Source organism: Zea mays, chromosome 3, assembly GCF_902167145.1.
Source record: "Zea mays cultivar B73 chromosome 3, Zm-B73-REFERENCE-NAM-5.0, whole genome shotgun sequence".
In the NCBI taxonomy this organism is placed as follows: Eukaryota; Viridiplantae; Streptophyta; class Magnoliopsida; order Poales; family Poaceae; genus Zea; species Zea mays.
In genome coordinates this window covers 49952705-49962398 of record NC_050098.1, presented here as the reverse complement: position 1 = coordinate 49962398, position 9694 = coordinate 49952705, and positions in this window count along the sequence as shown.

The window sequence follows — 9694 nt, the reverse complement described above, 5'->3', positions numbered from 1 at the left end:
TGGATGAGGCCTTCGCAGGCAGACTCCGGTCGGGACGGCCGCAGTTAGTAGCAGGTACACAACATCGCCAACTAGCACCCCGCTGGTGAGGCCCCTCGCCGCCAGGAGTATCCCCCCTAGGGCCGCGGAAACAGAACTCGTGGTCGGGGCCGGGGACGTGCGCAGCAGCCGCGTGGATTCTACTGCTTGTTCCACGGCGAAGACTGTGCGCACCCTACAAGGGACTGCCCAGAAACGAAGGCCACCAGAGACTGGATGTCTCGGGCGCACCCAGCCGACAACCCCAGAGTTGTCGTGCACACATATCAACAACTCCCTCCACCATACAACCATGGCCCCGCTCAGCATCCACCCAACCACGCATACCAACACCACCAGGAGGTACAAATCGTACCTCCCCCACTACCACCTCCACACCCGCAACAACAAAACATCCACCACCCCAAGCCCCAAAACAAGAAGACTTTGCCGATCAGCCCTATCGCGGAGTCATTCACCTGATCACTAGGGGGTCCAGCGCCGACTTCGACACAAAGCGACAGAAGATGGACCACTACCGCAGCATCAACCACGTCGCCGTCACTGGTCCAGTCATGCAGACAAAGTGGTCCCATGTGCCATTGACCTTCGACGCCCGAGACGTCGACCTGCGCAGCGCACCCCACATCGACGCCATGGTTATCAACTGCAGCGTGGCAGGCTGGGACCTGCACAAAGTCTTAGTCGACAATGGTAGCCAGGCAGATATCATTTTCCTCCATGCCTTTGACCGCATGGGCATCAGCCATAGCTTGCTTAAGCCTTCGGACAACCCACTGTATGGCTTCGGCGGCAAGGGCACCTTTCCTGTCGGCAAAGTAGAGCTACCCCTCTCCTTCGGTGTAGCACCCAATGCACGAAGTGAGCAAGTCACGTTCGACATCGTCGACATGGTGTACCCGTACAACGCCATAATGGGTCGGGGCTCTATCAACAAGTTTGAGGCAGCCATTCACAGACTTTACCTGTGCATGAAGATCCCGGGTTCGCAAGGCGCAATCATAGTGTACGGCAACCAGCAGGCTGCGTGCAATATATAAAGAGACTTCGTTCCAGGGCAAAGGAAAGTACACTGCATCACAGCGCAGCGCGAGGTCCCAGAGTCTGCAACCCCAATCCCCAAAGAGCATGAAAAGGCACAGCTGTAGAGCAACGATGGGACCAAGACTGTTCCCCTCGACCAGGCAACACCCAAGCAAACGGTCATCATCAGCGAAGACCTCACTTCGCATGATGAGGAGAGACTCCTCTGCTGTCTGTCCAAAAATAAAGACGTCTTCGCCTGGTCCGCCCTCGACCTGGTCGGAGTCAGTCGCTCTATCATCGAGCACAGCTTGGGAATCGACCCTTCGGAGAGGCCGAAGAAACAGCGGCTGCGCAAGATGTCTGATGAGAAGACAGAAGCTACCAAGGCCGAGGTACACCGCCTGCTTGAGGCCAACTTTATCGAGCCAGTCGCCTACCCTACGTGGCTCGCCAACATAGTAATGGTGCAGAAGAAGAGCGGCAAGTGGCGGATGTGCATTGATTTCACCAGCCTCAATAAGGCCTCCCCCAAGGATAATTTCCCGTTGTCTAGGATCGACAAGATCGTCGATAGTGCGGCCAGGTGCGAAGTCATGTCACTCCTTGATTGCTTTTCCGGCTACCACCAAATATATATGAAGGAGGAAGACAAGACAAGCACCAGTTTCATAACACCCTTCGGCACGTATTGCTTCATCAGAATGCCGGAGGGACTTAAGAACATTGGGTCCACATTCTCACGGCTCAACAAAACGGTGCTCAAGAGCTAAGTCGGCAGAAACATATTTACGTATGTGGACGACATCGTCGTCGCCAGCAGAAGCAAGGAAGACCATCTGGCTGACCTCGCAGAAACGTTTGCGAACATGCGGGACGCACGACTTCGCCTAAACCCCGAAAAGTGCGTCTTCGGCGTTCGCCAGTGGAAAATAATGGGCTACCTGGTGTCGCACCGCGGGATCGAAGCCAATCCAACCAAAATCCAGGCCATCATCAACATGATGCCCCCGCAGTCAGCCAGAGACGTCCAACGACTGACATGTAGATTGGCCGCCCTCAACAGATTCATCTCCAAATCCACAGAGCGAAGCCTCCCTTTCCTCAAAACACTCCGCGTGCAAAAGACTTCGCATGGGGACCACAGCAGGCGGCGGCCTTCGCTTCATTAAAGCAGTATCTGTCAGAGTTGGCGATTCTTACAAGCCCCAACCCCTCACTACCCCTGTTGCTCTACATCACAGCTTTGCCGTATGCGGTCAGCGCAGCACTGGTACAAGAGCAGGACAGAGAGGGCACGATAAAACAATGTCCAGTTTATTACGTCTCCAAAGTACTCACGACATCAAAATGCAATATGACGGAACTAGAAAAAATCGCCTACGCAGTTGTTATGGCTTTGCGCAAATTGCGCCATTATTTTGAAGCATTCAAGGTACGGGTCACCTCAGATAGGGGACTCGGCGAATTGTTCAGAAACCCGGAGGCATCAGTTCGGATTGCCAAGTGGGCAGCCAAACTGTCTGGCTACCATATCATATTCGAGCCCAGGACAGCCATCAAGTCACAAGTCCTGGCAGACTTCATCGTCGATTGGACTGGGCCAATAACGCAACCGGACACATCCATAGAGAAGGTGTGGACAATCCATTGCGACGGCGCATGGTGCCATGCAGGGGCAGGCGCCGCTGCAGTCATTACCTCACCCGCAGGGGTCAAGCACAGATATGCAGCACGCCTCAGCTTTGCTTTGGAGTCTGACAGATGCACCAATAATATAGCAGAATACGAAGCTGTCATCCTCGGCCTTCGCAAGCTAAGGGCACTTGGTGTCACTACCTGCATCATCAGAACAGATTTCAAGTTAGTCGCCGGCCAAGTCGAGAAAGACTACGCAGCGAAGGACCCCGCACTTATGCAGTACCTCGCGGCTATCCATAGTCTCGAGAGGCAATTCAAAGGTTTCACCTTGCAGCATGTGGACCGAGCCAAGAATGAGGAGGCCGACGCATTGGCCAAGGCAGCCGCCAGAGGTGAGGCCCTGCCCTCCGACGTATTCTACCATGTCATCGGCACGCCAGCCGTCCGCAGCCCAGAGGGCCTCCAAAAAACCAATGACAGCGAGGGCCACCGCATAGTCAACCTCATCATGACCGAAGACTGGTGGGCACCAATAACCCTATTCCTGCAGGGGTACTATCATCCAACCGATATCAACGAGGCCAAGCGGCTCAAACACTGAAGCCGGGACTTCGCACTCGTCAACGGCCAGCTTTACAAGAAGGGGGTCAGCCAACCCATGCTTAAATGTGTCACCGAGACCAAAGGCGTCCAAATCCTGCGCGAAGTCCATAGCGAGACTTGTGGCTCTCACGCAGGGCCTAGGGCCCTAGCTGCAAAGGTGATCCGACAAGGCTTCTATTGGCCCGCCATGATCTGCACCGCAAATCGGGTCACAAGGTCATGCGAAGCCTGCCAGAAGTTTTCTCCACGCTCAGGAAGCCCTTCGCAATTCATAAAGCTAATCGCCCACACGTGGCCCCTTCAGCGCTGGGTCCTGGACATTGTCGGGCCACTACCCACGGCCCAAGGGAACCTCAATTTCACCTTCGTCGCCGTCGAGTATTTTACCAAATGGATCGAGGCGAGGGCAGTATCGACAATAACATCGAAGACTGCCCAGAAATTCTTCTGGCAAAACATTGTTTGCCGGTTCGGAGTCCCGTCTAAGCTCATAGTTGACAATGGCAAGCAATTTGATAGCCAAGACTTCAGGAATTTCTGCTTCTCCATTGGCACCAAACTTGCCTTCGCCTCAGTGTACCACCCACAATCCAACGGCGTCGTGGAGCGCGCCAACGGCAAGATTTTCACAGCGATCAAAAAAATGCTCCTCGACGACAAGAAAGGCAAATGGGCCGACCTGCTACCTGAAGCGGTCTGGGCGCTGAACACGACTGAGTGCAGGGCGACTGGGTTCACCCCTTTCCGCCTTCTATATGGATCGGAGGCCATGACCCCGCAAGAAATAAAACATGGCTCACCATGGACAGTCGCTTCAGCCGTCCCCGACGTAGACGAGCCTACTTCGAAGGACCTCATCGACGGAGACCACGTCTTCGCCCTACAGGCCCTAAACAAATACCAAGCTCAAACAAAATCATGGCGCGACCACACAGTCATCCCGAGGGAATTCAGTGAAGGAGACCTCTTACTTGTCCGGACAACTCGGACAGAGTCCCGGGGCAAGCTAGAGCCAAAGTGGGAGGGCCCCTTCATCGTCAAGATGAAGGCGTCCCCCAGCGCGTACCGGCTAACAACGCCATCCGGCGAAGACTTAGAGCATTCATGGAACATTGACAATCTCCACAAATTTTTTGTTTGACTCCTCAGGGCCAGCTCGCCCTTGTAATTCACTAAACAGTTTTATTCCGGCCCGCACTCTTTTCCTCCCGAGGGGTGAGGTTTTTAATGAGGCAGAGCCATGTAATATACACGCAAAAAATTACAACATCGAAAAAAGACCGCATCGACGGTCTTCGACATTCGACAACAACGAAGTCATCGCGAGGGGCAGTGCTGGCTACCCTCGCGTGCGACACTCCGCGCAAAAGTCGCCTAAAGGTGCAGCCGGACTAGCACAACAAGTGCGCAAAACCGAAGTCTTCCCCAAAAGACTATCCGTGCAAAAGTCGCCTAAGGGTGCAGCCGGACTAGCACAACAAGTGTGCAAAACCGAAGTCTTCCCCAAAAGACTATCCGTGCAAAAGACGCCTAAGGGTGCAGCCGGACTAGCACAACAAGTACGCAAAATCGAAGTCTCCCTCAAAAGCCTATCCGTGCAAAAACCGACTACGGGTGCAGCCGGACCGACATAACAAACGCGCTAGATCCAGTACACAAGTCCCCTACGGGCACGGCCGGATCAGCGAAGGCACACAACCTCATCATACGAATTATAGTTACATACATATAGCGAGGGCATCACACCTTACATTGGTTCAACCTTCGGGATGATACCCATCTCCCTGTAGTTAAACAACATTATCCTTAGCTCCTCACCCTCAAAAAGACTTCGCAACTCCCCCTCACCTACACTCGCCCCAACCGGCGAGGACAACAATTCCCGCTTGCCAGCCCTGTCCACGCGAAGACGACCACCCTCCACCTCACTCACTCTATGCTTCGCCACCGCCCTTCGCCGCCTACACCCAGCACTCAGACCAGGAAGAACTTCAGCATCCTCCACACGCGGAGAAGCCTCCGCCGCAGCCACATACAATGCCGCAAAATAATCCAAGTCCTCATCCGAAGACTCTTCCGTCCACACAACCGAACTCCTAGAATCATCAGACTCAAAAAACTTAGACACGGAATCATCCGAACCATTTTCAGCAACCACGGTCGAAGCCGCCACAAAATTAGCACTGTCAGCAGCGGTTGCGTGCGCAGGCCCAAAACCCTGAACCTGCGCAGCAACCGAGGTTCAGTAACACATAGACGAAATTTACAAACTCCCATGCACCTATTCAACTACTTAGCCACCTGCGAGGGCACGGCCGCGGCCGTAGGGCCTTCGACTGCCGGCTCCGCCACCACCTCCTAGGTGCCTTCGACCGTCGGCACAAGGGCCGACATAGGGTCTTCGCTGGCCACAGCAGGCACGGGCGCGTCCGACGGGCCTTCACCGGCATCCGAGGGCAGCACCGGTTTGACCTTCATAGCCTCGGGCGGCGCGCCGACCAGAGCTCCGATGTCCTCGACGTCCTCAACACGCTCCATCTGCAGCAATAGCACATTCATTCAGCAAAAACTACACATACCCACGCGCAACAAACCACAACAAAATAATAACCGTCACCTGCTCCCTCGCCCGGTCGGATCGCTCCCTGACAGCCTCCCGACCATGTGCCCCCCACATCCTATCAAAAAGTGCCCCCGCGGACTGCTTCACAATAGGGTCTTCGGCCTTAAAGATCTCGCATTCAAAGCTCTCGTCTGATTGGTCGAAGACCTCGTAGTGTCTGCAGCCCTCATGAGACAGCGCATTCATGGCCCCTTCGTAGGTGACGAGGGAGGCATAGGACATGAAACCCTCCATGATGGTCGGGAGTACCAGCAATTCCTCTTGCAACCACTCGAGGAAGCGAAGGCCCGCCTCTCGGTCGGGCACCTCGAAGTCAGCAGTCCGCACACCCAGCTCGCGGTACGAGTCCACGAGCTGTGCGAGCGTCCGCTCAACCTCCGAGCGCGTAGAGGCCTCGGCCTTGTCCACGCGGCCGCGCAGAGCGTTGAACCTCACCTCCCGCTCCTCGACGCGTTGGCTGGCGAGACTTCCCTCCGCCCGCGCCAATTTGGCATATGCCTGCGCAGCCTGCGCCTCGGCGATGGCCTGGTTGGCCTCCCTCCTTTCCTCCACCAGCTGGCGCTGGAGGTCCGTCTTCTCAGCCTCCAGGGCGGCCACCTTCTCCGCGAGCCTGCGGTTCTTGCTCTCCGCAGCTGACTTCTCCCGGATGGCATCCGCGTGCTGCGCCCGAAGTCTCTCGACTTCGGTAGCCACATCTGCAGTAAGGGCACCCGACGCCACGCGGTCGGCGAAGTCGACCGCCTAACAGAAACACATAAGACCACAATCCCCATGGAAACAACAAACACCGAAGTCCTGCTCAACTTACTTGACTTAGCTGCTGCGACAGCTACTGCGACAGCTGCTGCGAGGCCTCCCTCAACCGGCGGGACATGGAGCCCGCCTCGTCCTTGACGGCAGCGGCCGACGAAATCTCGCCGCTCGCGTAGAAAGCGCCACCCTTCACCCCAACCAATGCGGTTGACGCCGTGGTTGCCACCGTAGGCGGGACAACAACCATTTGCCCCTCGCCCGACCCTGCAACGTATCACCGGTCAGAAAACCTCAAAAAAACCTTACTTACCAACGAAATAGTCGTCCACGCTAATATTCGTGCCGAAGTCGGCAACGCGTTTCCCCGGTGAAGGCAGCTCCCGAACCTTCGCCGCTTCCCCCGGGGTAGGCTTGGTTCCACCGGCGACGACCGCCTTGGTGCTCTCCGACACCTTGCTGGATCCGGGCGCGGCCGGTTTCGCAGCCGACGTAGGCTGGCCACCGCTGGGGGCAGCAGCCTTCGAGCTCCCCCGCGCTCTCTTTGCCTCACGCCTAGGATCGGGGATCCTGATAACCGCCCGACGCTTCTGCGCAGCATCCTGGCGATCCTTGTTCATCACTGCCGACACAACAGCAGCAATATTCTGTCCGTAAGGGAAAATCCTCAAGCCACGAGCTATACAAGACGTAGACATGTCTTCGCCCTCTGCCCAGGGGATCAGAAGATTCTTTGGCCACCGACCCCCGGTAACCTCCAGCATTCGCGCCGAAGACTCCCGGAGCTCGGGCGAAGACATCCTTCCCCCGGGGGCCGCACATGTCCCCATCAACTCCACAGCAAAATTATCAGACACCCCTTTCCCCCCACTATAGTACCTAATTTTCTCTTCTTAGTGGCCGGGGCAGCCTCCTGCGAAGGCCTTTCCTCGGTACCGCCCATCGGTTTCTTCCCGCGGCGGTCGACGGCGTCTTCCTCGGGATAACCACCGTACGACAAGCGGTTCAATTCGAAGACCCGATTCAGCCTGTCATTGGACCCACGGATATCCCAGCTCCGCAGACCCTCTGTCTTCGGCACGTAGCGCCCCACGATCCTCGCCGCACCGTCTTCCGCTTCACGCACGAATGCGGCGGGATCTCGGCCATGTATATCCAGCGCGAAGGCAGGACTTCGCACCAACATCCCGCCACGGGAGGGCATCTCACGAGGGCATACTTCGCCCAGCGCCCAGCCATGCGCCAAGGGCCATACCCCATACCCGACAAACTCCTCAACAAGGTCGCGCCCGCTACTCATGCGGACAGCGCACTGAAGGGCTCCTTCGTCTTCATCATCCTCCGCTACCTCAAACTGCGGGTATGCTACGTAATAATGTGAGCACATGACGGCCACGGGGAGCCCTGGGTGGTCTTCGATTGTGCCTTCGGAAACGTAAAACCAGAATTCTCACCAGTTGCCCCATTTATTGCGGGCGCAGGGAACCAACTCCACGACTTCCATCGAAGTCTTGCCGGTCTTCGGCGTAAATGTGCAAGATCCAAATTGTGCAATCTTATGTCCAATTTTCCTCTTTTGCCAATGCAGACAATAATGTTTCGTGAAGACTTCCACAGAGGGCTGCCCGCCGTACGAAGTCGTCGCCCAGACATACTTTGCCAGGGCCACCACGGCATTCGGCGTCAGCTGGTGGACCTGGACCTCGAATCTACGCAGGACCTCTGCCACGAATCGATGCGCAGGCAGACGAAGGCCAGCGGCGAAAAAGGCCTCGAAGACGACCAACTCGCCTTCTGGCTCGGGGACCTCCTCCGCCCCCGGGACACGCGCCACTCCGCCGCCAAAATATCCAAGCTGTTGCATGTCTTGCACGCGGACCGAGGACATCCGCGACACACTGAATTCCACTATGTCACCAAGATGCAACTCCTCCGCCACCACGTTGCTAAGTGTGTCCTCGGACGATGCACCGGCCGGCGGTGTATCGGCAGCAGAAGAGGAAGAGGACAACATGGTTACGTACCGTCGGCGACGACGGGCGGTCTACTTCACACGGGCCAGATCTCCGACGAGCAGGAGCAAGGCGGGCAGGCGAGCGATCAAACGGTTTCAAAAGGAGGCTAGGGTTTTGCAGCACGTAGAAAGAGTACCTAACCCGCGCCGCCTTGCCCCTTTTATACACAGGACACGACGCTTCGGGAAACCCGTAGTCCAACAGTGCCATGTCCGTCAACGGTCACATCAAAAACCCCCGCGGAACCACTTCGAGCGAGGGCAGCGTCTCCACCATCTAGTGACGCCTTCGGCACCAGATGACTTAGTCAAACTGGTTCCTCGGAGGGCAAATGTTGGGGCGAAGGCGAAGACGCCACCCTTCGCTCGATGCCTTCGCCGATCTCGCCGAACCAACAGAGGCAAAGCGGCCGGCAGTTTCCACCCTTCGTCCAACACGCTGCAAGACGAAGGCCTACGACGAGGTTGCTCCATCTCGCGTCCTCGTCCAACACGAAGGCCCACGTAGAATTCGGCCCATTGTAACAGGCCCCGCGCGGCTGAGCGCATTACGGGCCCGATTTGTGAAGGCTTTTCTGTAATGACAGTGTGTAACCCTGCTTTATGGGAATATTTCGGGGATGACCTAGGTGCCTGAGGGCACATGCGTCCTTAATCCATGGCGCTGGGTACTCAGGCACCTATAAATACCCCCGCACAGTGCCCGTGAGAGGCTAGATTAATAGAGCAATTGCCTTCTTGAGCCAAAACCTCGTTTGCATCACTTTCACTCCCCCGTTGGATCATCTTGCTCGGGAGAGCAAGTTCCAACAATGGACTAGCTCAATCCTCAAACCAAACACCCTATAAATCAAAGTCGATAATATATATACATTAGTGACAATGTATAGATAAACACATCATTGAGTTCAACCTCACTGCCCAGTTAAAATTCGATTTTTTCAAACGACATCGGATGGAAAAATCAACAAAATGTAAGTTGTAGGTCTAGAAAAGTTATG